Source organism: Anguilla rostrata, chromosome 4 (assembly GCF_018555375.3).
Source record: "Anguilla rostrata isolate EN2019 chromosome 4, ASM1855537v3, whole genome shotgun sequence".
Taxonomy (NCBI): Eukaryota; Metazoa; Chordata; class Actinopteri; order Anguilliformes; family Anguillidae; genus Anguilla; species Anguilla rostrata.
This window is the reverse complement of record NC_057936.1, coordinates 44,422,280-44,436,704: the sequence shown is the minus strand read 5'-3', so window position 1 is coordinate 44,436,704 and position 14,425 is coordinate 44,422,280. Positions and strand designations below refer to the sequence as shown.

The 14,425-nt window shown below is 40.6% G+C and overlaps 1 protein-coding gene and 2 long non-coding RNA genes across 7 annotated transcripts in view; 2 read left to right on the top strand and 1 right to left on the bottom strand.

The window, feature by feature from the left end:
* cnksr2a (connector enhancer of kinase suppressor of Ras 2a) overlaps nt 1–14,425 on the bottom strand; it is a 323,355-nt gene that overhangs the window by 251,249 nt on the left and 57,681 nt on the right. The window lies entirely within an intron of this gene.
* The window catches only part of LOC135253450 (uncharacterized), a 345,328-nt gene continuing 333,034 nt past the window's right edge, over nt 2,132–14,425 (top strand). Inside the window, exon 1 of the long non-coding RNA XR_010329618.1 lies at nt 2,132–2,297. This is a non-coding gene — a long non-coding RNA (uncharacterized LOC135253450). The remainder of the gene's footprint in view (nt 2,298–14,425) is intronic.
* Nucleotides 12,758–13,947, top strand: LOC135253431 (uncharacterized). Its single transcript, XR_010329611.1, has 2 exons — nt 12,758–13,620; nt 13,746–13,947. It is a non-coding gene; the product is annotated as an uncharacterized LOC135253431 (long non-coding RNA).

Here is a 14,425-nt window from a genome sequence, read left to right as displayed (position 1 = left end):
CTGCGATGGAAACAGCGATAGATTTACCTACTAGCCACATCTGTCCAAAATGTAAACAAGTAAGGCAGTTTTCATAGTCGGGAAAAATTTTATGACAACGTTAGCCAGCGAAGCTAGTTAGTTGACATTACATAAAAATACCTCGACTGAACTAACGTTAGTATATAACGTGGCTTGGTCAACAAAGTTAGGCTATGTTCACACGTAACGTCTTTTTCTGATGAAAACCGCTGGTCACAGCGTTTTTTCACATATATATATATATACATATATATATATAGGCCTATATTTATATAAACGCTGTTCCAAAATATAGTTGAGAGCACCTAAGCCCTCTGAAAACCTAAGGAAAACCCTGCTTTATCTATCTACTGAAATGTAGCCTGTCACCCTATTATTTTATCTTGATGGCTGTCACAGTCAACATTTTCCCACCATCCGCACTTTTATTTATTTTTCCCGCCATCGTAATTTGAATTCGCCCGAGTTCATTGTACTAGCCTACGGGGAGGGAATGCTGACTTCAGCTGTCCGCTTGTCTGTAATTTTAAAATGTATTTTTTAAGTATATTTCTGTGCACCGTGGGAAAAACCGGTGGTCACTCTAGCTGTAGTCTCAGCCTCAGACGGTCCGCCCACTAGCTGTCACTCAAAAAACTCAGGTTTTGGGTATTTGAGTTGTGCCCCCTGTCTAAGCGATAACTAAAACAAATTATACAAATTTTCCTTTACAGTTTCGGTGCTGCAAGCAGGATGACAAAAAGGATGACACGTTTCTTTAACCTCCTTTTGCCCTCACTACTAATTGTCTACTACTTCTCCATTATTGCTTTTGCACCATATCTACCCGCCGTTCACCGAACGTATACACTGCATTATGACGTACCGTCTCCACGTTCAGTTATTAACCGGCTACAATATTGCAATGCCATATGAATTCAACGGGAGCTCTTCTGTGCTTACTGGCCTGTGTTCTTGTTTAAAACCACGGACAGGTTTGCTAATGATATTTCACGCATTGCATAGCTATGTCATGGTGCTGCACTAACAAAGTCACACACTGGTAAACCTCCGGTTGAAGGATTGAATCCTGCCTCGCCCTCAGGCAGATAATTTCCTCTTTTACACAACGTTTTCTTACGCTTATATTTGCTTTACCAAAAGTCACTCACGGCCACCCATATGCATTTCATGACGTCAAATGTATTCCTTTTCTTAAACAGTTACACCAGTTCACCACTGTGCCATTTCTACTAACTATATTTCTTCACTTGGCTACCGTACAAATCCTTCTTATCAGCAAACGCCACATTTCTACATTCATGTTACCTCGCCCTCTATCTAGCCACATACACACAATTACTACGTATGTACGTTCTGCAACTCCCCGTTAAAACATTACATTTAAAATCATGACTCACTCATAATTATAACTACTACTTCTGAATATGAGAAAAGCACATCAGGGCAATAGTTTTCACATGTAACTTAACCCTCCACTTCAATGACAAATGCTTTATACAGACTGTTATATATATCTTTCGATAAGGAAACTAAGCTCGCTCATGTCACTTCATTTACTTCGCACTATAGTCTGTGATCATGTCAACCTTCCCCTACATGCCCATTCTGCTAAAAACATATTGTTTCAACTACGCAATTTCATAATTTCTCCTAATTTATCTCGCACTGTTGTTATTTTCTCATATGCAAAGCCTGCTGGGACATATGCGTCTGCTCCTATTCTCCTCTATCAAGTTTTCCGGTTCTAGCTTAGCAAAACAGCGAAGAGGGTTCCTACCTGCAGATAAGCCTATCAAAATGCCTTATAAACCTTACAAACACTACAAGTGCATCTCCACGAAATAACAGACAACAGAGCAGGACAGAAGGGTACACAAGTTGCGACCTACGGAGTTCTAATTCTACGTGCTTGCTGATTCTTTTGTCAATCAAGGCTCGTTGGATGGCCGTCAAATCCGTGAGTACATACACTGGTCACCTGCGTTTCTGATGCGTTTACGCTTACGCCACCGCACCATTCTGAACTGTTTCACATATATAGCAAATCGAAACTGCTAAACGGTACACGCTCATCAGACTGTACAAATTCACACAACGATAGCCATAATCCACAACCATTTCTTACAGGGTCACTTCGCATTTCTCACTCTCATAATAAAACGTTTTGCAAAAATAAATGATATCTCATAAAAAAACACGTTTTCAACGTACAAAAATGCCAAGTTACTCACACGTACAAGACATACACCGTCTATAACTCATTCATTCAAACTGTCAAAATCCAGGCCTGCCATTAAAAGTATTGATATCAAAATGACGCCGAGTTACGGTACTACAAACAATATAGGCTATCTTGCCTCACCAAAATTAAATAAGATGTATTCCAAAGCAATGCTACCCAATATTTCCTCAATTCTTTCAAGTCACGAGTGCTGCTCCATAGTAAGGGATATATGGAGAAATAATACACATGTCCCGGCCAATCAGATTCGAGTATTCAGCCAAGCTGTTGTGTATTGGTTTTGTGGGCATGCAAAATTTGTGAGACGTGGTACGACCACCATTTGCTGCCTACCAGCGGAGACTAGCTCTTCAAACTCGTGGTTGGTCTGTTGTGTATAGTGATTGCCTTGTTTGACTTTGCGTATTCGACCTTATCTTTGTTTGACTCCGCCTAGCCCTTCTGGTTTGTTTACTCATTAGATCTCGTGTATGACCACTGACTCATTCCCATCGACTCCGATTCTTTCCTTAGCCCTTCTAGTTTGTTTGCCCCGTGATTTTATGTTTCTGACTATTCTCTCACATATTCGATTCCGATTATTGACTAGCCCCTCTGCTTTGTTTGCTGATTGGATTTTGTGTTTGACTATATGCTCATTTTTGACCTTGTTTTGTCCTCTGCTCGCCGTGTAGTGTTCCGGTTACTATATATTCCCAGCTGGACTGAAAATCCTTCCATTGGGACACAACTTATTTTGCTTTATTTTTCCTTTATAATTTTTGAAGCTACTCTGGGTTGAGATTTAACACTTGTAGGGAGTATGTTATTTGGGCTTTTAGTTTCCGACTACCTGTCCAAAGCTCAGTGTACAAAGCCGCCCCGTGCCCAGTACGCTTCGAAGACTAGCCAGCTGTCATGGTACGGGGGTTAGGACCCAGGCGCAGAGTGGGGAAAAACACGAAACTCAAAAATGTAGATACAAATAAAGACTTCACTAACAAAACAAAACATAACAAACAAAAGGCCACGAGGGGCAATTCCAAAAGAAAACTAAAAAAAATCCAGGAAACACATAAAGGAACTCAAAACACTCAAAGTGTAACAGACACAGGGAACAGAAACAGGGCAGAACACAGGCAGGTTCAAAAGCAGGCAGGAACACAGTCAGAAAAAAAAAAGAACCGCCAGAAGATACATAAAGGCAGGAACAAATACAAGGAACCAGCACCCGAGTCAAGGGGACAAAGAACTTAATAGACAAGACACAGGTGAACTCAATACATAATCAAACGAGAGGGAAGGGAAAACGAGAGGCAGGTGGGGACGATGATTCAATAACGAGACAGGTGGGAACAATGATTAAATAACAAGACAATAATGGAAAACGATACAATTAACACAGGGGAAACCAATGAGGGAATGAACAGAAATACAAAAACTGAGAAGTGTTGCCAACTGGCGGCCCAAAAATGAAAAATAGAAACAAAAAGACAGAACCATGACACCAGCGTTCAGCTGGATTTGGATAGGCAGACAGGGGCCGGAGTTACTGGTCGGTTTGTAGTACCTTTCCCTACCTATTTCCCTTATCATTTACCCTGTTACGGTCTGAACCTAAACCAGGCCATAATGGATGAAAATAAAATTCTTTGTCATCTACCAATGACTGTACTTATTGACACAATAAACTAAGCATTAAGACTTTTTTTATGATGGAAAAACTTGGATACAGATGTGCGTTATATGTTCATCCATTTTCTACTCAAGTACATTATGCGATCCCTCAATCTGTGAATTAACTGAAAATCACCATCCCTATTGGTGACAATGTACAGTGAATCAAATGTGACAATGAATAGTTAGTGAATAGTTCTACACAGTCAATAGATAGCAAATAGTCAATAGTTAGTAATGGGGACTAAATAGTGAATGATCAGATAAGATGAATAGTAAAAGTTAGTGAGGGGGGATAGGTGGTGAGAATGAATGTGTATTGTGTAAGTGCAGTGTTGTTAAAGTGATTGTTTCCCCTCCTTTTGCTGATAGATGCAGACAGTTCCTCTGTAATTCTATACAAATAAGCACAGCTGAGTAGCTTACACCTGTTGCCAGCTTACAGAATCATGGCACAGACAGCTAAAGATACTCCCATTGCCACAGACACACGTACCCATGTCCACACACATACACCCACACATGCACGCACACACACAGAGCTAATGTGGTCCAAGAGAGACAGTGTGTGTGTTTGTTCTTTCTGCTTGCATGACCCAGATTCATTCTCTCCCTGGGAATGATCAGGGTTCTAATTTGGCAAATGTAGGCCGGTGGAAACCAGGCTGTGTGCTACATACTGCATACTGGGCTTCAGGAACTCGGGCGTTCTGTTCGTATCAGCTCCTCTCCTTCTCCAGGACACAAGGGATATCTCTGCAGTTACTGTAGAGTACGCTCTGACCTCACGCACTTCCTCTCACAACAATGAGCTGAATCCTAGCCTCTTCACACAGCACTTCAAACAAGAACTTATCTCAAAATATACTCTTACTCAGGGTGACTTACACAGCTCAATCTTATATACATTACTTATATTACGTATGCCATTACTCAACCAATTCAGGCCAGTAACTTGCCAGTATTGCCTGGCCCAAGACCATACTCCCCCTTCCATTGACTCCATCATAAACCATGAACTGCAGTTATCCATTAAGATACTGTATATCCCTTAATTCATAACTCACTTCAATAGGAAGGGATCCAGTGTTCGACCCAAATCCAAAGTGTTACCCTTTCACATCTATTACCTGGGATCTTAAACTTCCTTGTCTCAAAAACTCACTTATGCCCTTATCCAACCCTTTACACAAAATCTGTGTCATGGTGTAACTCCAAACTAATCCCAGGATCCTCTGGAGTCCTTTGATGCAAACTCAGACAAGGACTGGAGATTGGCCTATTTCTGAATTATTCTCTGAAAAACTGTCACACTGCCATTAGGAACAGTGAACTTTGGAGAATCATATCACTGCTTTTCACCTTTAAGGACAAGCTCTGAAGCAGACAATACGGAATATTCCAGGTATTGAGGGCTCCACTGCTAGAAACAGCTACATGTGATTCAGCATATTACTGTATTATTCATAGTAAAGCACTGTATAGAGCACTTTTTTGGACAGGATAGTACTGTACAGGATTTTTGGAAGCTGTGAAGCTGTAGTACTGCTTGTACTTGTAGAGTTATTTTCCAGGGACAGCTTTGTTGTCACTGTCAGGGTGAGCAAATGTTGTAGCTATATACTGTATATGCTGACCGATGTTTATTAGTCTGTGTGAGACCATGTTTCTACCCTCTATGTTTGAATGCTGTTGTCTGTAACTAATTCTCCAGCCTTGCAAACATCAGTGTATGAGAGGCACATTTCTAAGGTTACCAGGCATGCCAATTTCAAATCTGAAATTTGGCAATTTTAGTGATACGGTACGATTTTCATACCCGTTTTTGCACTTCTCACTATATTTTCAACTGTATTCATTGATTTTGTGCTTCGGGGAAGCACTTTGAGCACATTGTATGAAAAGCACACTTTTTCATTGCTGGAGAAAATTGAAAAGCATGAATTTGCTTCTATTTAATAAAAATCAACTCAAAATACAAGTTGTAATAGGATCTAGCCTATAGAGAACAGTACTGTAATTTATAACTGTAATTATTCATTGTGAAATGAATAAAATTGTGAAAATAATTGTAGTTATATTACATTACATTTATTTGGCAGATGTTTTCATCCAAAGCGATGTACAATAAGTACACACCAAAGGTTATTGGAACAACTACAAACACAGGTCCAGTAAGGTACAATACTCATTTTGTATGCATGATTCATATACTGAATGCAGTAATGGATGGAACAGTCGAGAATACAGTACTACACTGTAGGTCTAATTCAATATGACATATAAGCATATAAGAATTAAATATACAGTTAGAAAAAAAAATACTGTTTTACACTCTGCTGCCAGTAAATACTTACCTTTAACCAACAAGAAGCAGTTTCTTTACAGTGCAGGCTTGGTACAGAAAAGGTACCACATGTGGGAGAGGAAAGTGGACTTTCTAAAAATAAGTTACATGACAGACTGATAAATTGCTAGGCTGTTACAAAGGAACATTTCCTGCTCTACTGCTCCATTATCTCCCTATTAGAAACATAACATAACTTAACATAATGACGAGAACAGGCCATTCAGCCCAACAATGCATGCCATTTTCCTAGCGCTCTGATTCCCTGCAGGTATGTAACACTGTATCTAGCCTAGTCTTGAAAATCCTCAGAGTCTTTAATACGGGACCTGGCAGGCTATTCCACACATTTACTACTCTCTGCGTGAAAAAATTCTGTAATTCTCCTAATGTCTGTAGGGAATTTACCTTTTGCTCATTTCCATTTATGTCCCCCACACCTTGCTCTTTCCATCACTCTGATACAAGTCAATCTTGGTCTCATCTGTCTACAAGACATTTTCCCAACTCTCTTGCAGGCTCTTAGCAAACTGCAACCTGACCATCCTGTTTTTGTGGCTAACTAGTGGTTTGCATCTTTATGGTGTAGCCTCTGTAGTTCCGTACTTGAAGTCTTCTGCAGACAGTAGCCACTGACACATTGTAGGCAGTTGTAAGTTGTTTCTCTGCAGTCCTCTCTCTCAGGGCTCAAATGCTTTATTTCTGTATAAGCTCCCAAATGAGCCTGTGTCTGTTACTTTCAACATTCCAAGAATATTCCACTTCCCTTCAGGATCGCCAGACCCCTCATGCCAGATACTCATACTTCATACTCATACATACAAAGCTATAGATGACACTTGGGGGGGGGGGGGGGGGATTAACAACCTCTTTGCATGTTGTGGAGGCATAGTAACGAATGTTCATTCGCTATTAACCACGCCCGCGGTGTGAACCCCCACGGTGTGATAGCCTTGGGCTGCGCCAACTCTGCGCCTAGATAATTGCTGCGTATCCCTATAGAGCACCACCGGCGACTAGCAGGCACCGTCAGAATTTCAATGCCGCTCCATTCGCACCAGCAAATGGAGGAAAGTCTAATTGAATAATTAGCAAATACAATTACGGTATCCAACAGGTCCGAAAAACTCAAAGTGAGTGCAGGCTATTAGAATATTACAGTATCACATTTCTGAGTTCCCTAGCCTGCACGACTTAGAAATAATTCTTCATCTTCCCGTAACCTGAACCAAAAGTAATCATGTTTGGTATGGGTATATTTTAATACTCACAACGAAGGTGTGGGGTACAAAGTATATCCGCCTTTCTTGCATTGCTAAATACGGTAATTATCCAACTAGATCAAAACTGAATAAATATTTACCAAAGTTATTGAAACCCGTCCCACAATCGGAAAAGCGGACATGATATGAAGGCATGCCATCTGAACAGCCAATGACAGCTCAGACCGCTCTCTCCCAGTCCGGTTTTTAAGTCAATGACCACTGAGGCCAGCTCTTTTTTTTTCTTTTTCAAGATTTTCCTTTTTCCTCCGTACTCCTCCGTCCGGTACACGTTGATTTTTATGAAGCTACCCTAGCCTCAGTGTCCCCGCCGAATAACCCTGGATTGCTGTACCGTTGGACTTAAGAGTGTTCGCACCGCTTTGGAACCGTGTGTCTACGCCTTGAAGTACTAACAGGCTCGTGTTGGGAGTCCGGTGTCACCAATCAAGCTGGCCTGTCCCAAACTGCATTTCCGGCTTTGAACTTAGCTGGGGCTGTGTCCGAATCAGAGACTGTAAAAAATAGGTCCGAATAGTCTTTTTTGCTTAGGAAGGTTCCTAACTGAGTGAAATAACCCGGAAGTATCTAAGTGGCAGCCATGATAAGAGCTGTTCGAATTCTCTAAATGCTAATGAAAGGTGCTTCAGTGCTTCCTATCTTATCTCCTTTAGCATAGGGCACACTGGACCGTCCTTTATGAAAGGAAAGGAGATAATGCCGCCCCACTATACGGCAGCAATACGGAAGCACAATTCAGCCACTCACGAAAACAAACAATCAACATGACTGAGTTGTGTCGTGGTTCTTAAGCTATTATATGCATAGGCTTATAATCAGATCATAATCAGCATATTAACCATAACACAGAAGTCTGTCTTTCAAGAAAAAGGGATATGAGACGCTTTTAGCTAGATTATTTTTTTAATTCCACATGTTTGAAACTTATGAATGATGATATGTACAGTAGTAAATTTGTAGGCCTAACATGGTATGCCTATCTTGCATTAAATTTAATGAATTATTTTCATACAATCATACTAATTGGGATTCATGTCGATAAATATGAGTGGACCATTTCGTCCTTTTGTGACTGGTAGCCTATATTCCTTTTTTAATTCAATTCCAACCATGGTAAATATTTTTCACCGGGTTGTCCACGTTTATATAGCCTGCATGAAACAACACTGTAAGAACGCACAGGGCGAAGTATCTAAGATGCGCTTTTAGTAGTCCATCTTCGGAACACTGTAGTTTTACCACGGCAGACTCACGTCAATAACATTCGCCGTCGCATAATTACGTAGCCTAGTGTAAGTGCAGTCGAATTCTCTTAGCACCGCGGTTGTCTTTTCCTAAAGCCGCGTTTCCACCCAAAGTACCCAGAACTTTTAGTCCCAGGAACTACTTTTCAAGGAACTAAAAGGTTCCTTCAGCTCATTGTTGTCTGCGTTTCTACCGTGGTCTAAAGACCCGCGACGATTAGGCAAATTAGTCCACTGACGTATGTAAAAGCGACGTCGTCGTCGGTCCGTCTGTCCTATGATTTCTTCTGTAACCCCATACTACCAACAAAGTACATTATTATAACAATAACCGGGACAGCTGGAGGGGTTTATTCCACTTATACAACGGGTTACCAACAATGGCTATACATGGTTACTTTAGTATTTATTGATTTTTATCGACTTAATCACCTGAAATTGAAATAGTCTTCCGCGGCCGTTTTGGCGTATTATTTTACCGTTGTCAAGCAAAACTCTCGTTGATAGTTTGACTTGGACCGTTGTTATGCAACAAACAGGATATAACAGGCAAATATACAGATTGTAACTGTTTTATATATCATCTCAAACACATTCATTATGTTTTTATGCGAACATTCACTTTCATGTCTTGACATCTGAGGCGACAGAATGCATTCACATTCTACAAATAACTGGCATCAACAGCACAAAACATGCACACGTCATAAATAATTTGCTGTTGAATTGATTAATTCGACTCGTATCGTCATTTCCAATATAGGCTAATCGCAAAATGACAAGAATAAATAAACTCGGACTTGCATGAAAATTTTAATTAATATTGCAGTGGTACAGCCACCGTTTGCTTTCCTTGAAAGTTACCGCTAGAGGAGCAGCGAAGTGTGCCCTCCAGATGCGAACCATGCACCATAAATAGAGTCCATGTCAAGTCTTCCTGGTCTTTTTGTGGAATTGAAGAATCGCAGAGTAAAATTATGGCAGTCTGGAAAAGCAAAAGGGACGATTACTAGAATTAACCTGTTATTTTACCCTGACAAAAAGTGCAGAAGGTGATTTCTAGTTTGCTTTTACTGTATCCCCAATGTAAATTACGCAGAACTACCGCATACCTCACATAACTGTGTCAAACGTTTTGAGTCAATTATAACGGACTAACAAAGAAAATCTGGAAGAAAATATTCAGCAACTGAATTAAACCATTTGAATGTTTTGGTACGTAATATGCTGTCCCAGCAAGAATGCTTAACATTTTATAAAATGAATACTAAAGCAAGAAAAGAACAGAAGAGCACATGTTATAATCCTCAATCTTAATTTCTAATCTGTTCCAAGACGTTGGCAGGCTATAAACAAAAGTAGGCTACTGTGCCGCATAACATACAAGTTTGAATTCAAGTTATTCTTATGGAAAAGAATCGGTTTTTGGCCGATTATTTAAAATGGCGGTTGAAATAAAATACTGCGAGTAGTCGACCAATCAGAAATATTCAGCGCTTGCGCCCCACCCCAAAAGTTCCGGTACTTTTGGAAAGTACTACCCCCCGAGCAGGGACTTTAGACCCTGGTTCCTGCGGTGGAAACGCACTGAGTTCCTCAAAAGGTTCCTAGTTCCTGGGGAAAGTTCCTGCGGTGGAAACGCGGCTTAAGTCCATTTGAATTATCCTTCACATCTTTCCCTAACCTCATGACGCTTTCCATCGAGGTCAAGGAAAGTGGTTAGGAAAAGACATAGGACGTATTTTTTTGACTATTCAAACACAGCCTTGGTCTCTGGAATCACTTTATCCTCCCTCTTTCCTCTCTTCCTCTCCTCTCCACACTCTGACTCGTAAGTAACGCAATAATTTGAAGTTTAACCTACCGTTAGCTATTTATGCTTACATCCGTACGGAGCCAGCAGTAGCAAGACAGCGGCTAGGCTGTAAACCTAATTGTATGGTTAAAAAACTTTGTGTTATGAGCCGATTGTAACTGATTGTTGTCTGTCTCAAACTAATCATAGGCTACGTGCGTAAAATGGTGTTAGTTCATAGTGAGTTTCTGTGTAGCGGTACCTACCTTATGAACCATAATGCTAATACTGTAATGTCTGATTCGTCACTACATTCTACACTATATGCAGGGGTTAAATTGGGGGTGGACGCGGGTGGAAGGTGGACGCGGGTGGACATGGTCCACCCACCTTTGGTAAATAAATAATTTTGAACGGCAGTTTTACAAATAATTATGGCAATCCATTTTTCATGTGCTCCAGTCCATGTGTTCCCTCTAGCCAGTTACTCGCTCAACTAATCAAAAATCCTAAGAAAAAAACTCAGGAGGAACAGTCGTTTATATAGACAGGCACAGAAAGAAAAATATCGTTGATTGTCTTGATTGTTTGGAAGCGGATGCGGTAGGTAATTTCATTAACATGTAATTTCATCTATGCAACATTTCAAAGAGAAATGAATAAACAGCCCCCACGAACGCCGGCTATTATTAACGGCAACTTTGATTGCTTGAGCAAAATCAGCAGGTCGCTGGTCAGCAGCTAAGATAGGATTGAATATTTCCCACATACATAACGTTTTTCAGTGGCGACTGGTGAGCTGAAAATTGGTGGGGCGCAAAACTTTCCTTTAAAGTTACAATCGTGAAGATTTCCATTTCGTTCTCTTTGGCGGTACCAATGGCGAGAAGCAGTAATTGCAGGTGTGTTTTTGGACCTCACTTCCAACCGGATCCAACCAGTGTCGCCAGTGTGACGTCAGTCAGTTGGCACCCGGGCCACGCTAACTTAAGCTGTCTTTACCGAGCTGCCGAGCCATATTAAAATGCTGTAGCCGACCTGGGGTAGAATTAGGGATGATCAATTTCCACAAACGTTCTCTATCCACCTTTTGCCCAGTATGAGCATCTTTACACTGCAGAGAAGAATTCGCGGGATTCGCTGTGGTGCGTGCAATTATGTATCTCGTGCACAATAAACAGTCTTTTTCGTGAATGATTGTTGTGTGATATTTTTGAAACAACAGCCTTGCAAAATGTTACCCCTGGTGTTTCAGATTTTGCTAGCTAAACTGTTCGAGGATAAAGCTGCAAATTAGCATTAGCATTGATAAATTAGCAATCAGAACAAGAAGAATAAAACAAAAACAAAGGAGATTTCATCAAAAAAGGGCATCAAGGCTGAAGGAACATATGAGGAAGCATAATAAAATAATAACAATGGTAATCCATACTGCCATATTTGTTTATTTAGTTTTCTCCGGCTTGACATCTTGACACAGAAATCAGACCTGGCACTGTCACTAACTACGCGGCACCTGTGATTTTTTCCCGGGAATGTTGCCACAGACACCCAATTCTTTAATCATAAATTATAATAATAATAATAATAATATAAATTAATATAATAATAGGCTCAATCACCATTGTGTTACCTAATTCGGCGATAGATAGTGACTTAACAGACATTTATGTTAATGAAAATCTTCGAGATTATTACTTTAAACTAATCATTGATCTCAACCTCTTTTCATTAGCCTAGTAATTTTTCCTTTATTATCAAGCGTGCCAACGATCGGACTAATCAAATGGAAAGTAGCCTAACACACAGCGTCTTCATACCGTGTTAGGGGGATTAAATCATAAATTAATTTAATCCGTTAAAAATCGGTTTTAATGACTAAGTAGTCTAGACTTAACAAACAAGATACACCAGTCTGTTATCAACCGTGTTATTTTTCAGAATAACCAGCAAAAACAAAACCTGCACTTAAATTTTGTTTACAATCTACGCATTGCAGATATTTGCCATGAATTCGAGTGCGGAGACAGAAGTGCATGTAGCTATCCACAAGTAATGTTGATTAAAAATGTGTAAAATTTCATACTGCAAATGAAAATAAATGTAGGCTATAAGGCCTAGGCTACTCGCTAAAACTAACTATCTGGGGAGAGCTGGTTGTATATGATATTGTAAGAGGGAAATTAAACTGGGACCCAGAAAAGGCTGACATTTGAACGAGCCAGCATGCTGGGACGCAGCGTGTACTTCAAAGGACCCGAGAGCCTTGTGGTAAAACAATAAGTCACTCGGACTTCCTCTGAATGGGCAGGCCATTTGGCTCTCTGGAATGTTACCACCTGGACACAACCAAGATAAGGGGAACTAGTCTCTTTGCCTGTGGTTGTGGGTGTGGGTGTTTTGGGGTCGTAAAGGGTGAAGCGACCAGCACCTGGTGGGGGCACTACACGGGACAGTACCACACTGCCCACATATGGACCCCTCTGACATTACACTTTGTATTTCTTTTCTGGATCTGGACTATAAACCATCTGTATATCTTATTTACAAATCCCGGAAAACCTTACAAACCATGCACATGTGTTCATTGTATTATTGTATTATGCCTTATGTAATAATAACATGGATTGCGTGTACAATGGTTAAACAGAAGGGTATTTTCATGACAACTGCACCATAATATTACATCCACTTGGCATGTTTGGTATGTACATGTTCACAATAATTAAGCCATTGAATGAAATATGTTTCATACCAAATAGAATTTGAAAAAACATAGTTTCAATAACTCAGGAAAAACCTAACACAATGGAATGTCCTCTCTGGTAATCATCTCCCTTTCCCCATTTCCCCACCAATTGTTTTAACAACCTCCTCCAAATGGTGGGGGCCGGAATTAGAGATTTATGATTCGGACAGGTTAATTTATGGCAATGCCGCCTAGACCAAACGCGGGATTTGGCTTAAAAGGAAGGGAGACAAAGCAATCGGGGAAGATCGTAATCGACTTCCCACCGTGCACATACTATGTGCGCTGTGTGTAGATATAGCCAGGGAAGATCGTAAACGACTTCCCCACGTTACACATAATCTGTGTGGTGTGTGTAGATTCACAAGGAAGATCGTAATCGACTTCCCTCAGTGCACATACTAGGCTATGTGTTCTGTGTAGAGATAGCCATGGAAGATCGCAATCGACTTCCCGCACTGCGCATACTCGATGTTCTGTGTGTAGCTAAACAGGCTGGTAAGAACTCTCTTCCTCTGTATTTATGTTTTTTAAACCTTATAATTGATTTGAATTTAAAGATAACAACCTACCTGCCTGTTAAATAAATTCTTCTGATTTTAACTTGCGTGGTCTTCATGACTCTAATCCATTTTATCTTCTTTTCAGCCGAAATTCCGTTTAAATACTCAGGGGGGCAATTATGACTAGGACCTACTGATCAGGGGTCTAGTACAGTAAACGTCTTTAGTGGGGTCTTCAAGTTAGATAGGTGACCACGATCTGCCCGCTAAGGGATTGGTGGGATCGGTTCTGGTGTTGTTTGGCATAAGAGAACCCATGGGCGTTGTACGCCGGTTCTCCCCAAATTCGCCTTAAGGAGCCCGATAGATTCTTCACCGTCCTGGGCTCATAACTGTCTATGCACTATCCATGTAAGCCAGGCATGGAAGGCATGTATTATGGTGGTCAGCCTCCTACCCTCTGGATTCCTCGCCGAACTGAGATTTAACAATAATGCTAAACCCGGGAGCATATATTGAGGAATAATGGCACAAGATAGAGTCGAGTGTAACCACTCCCAAGTTCCACGTATAGTTAAAGCC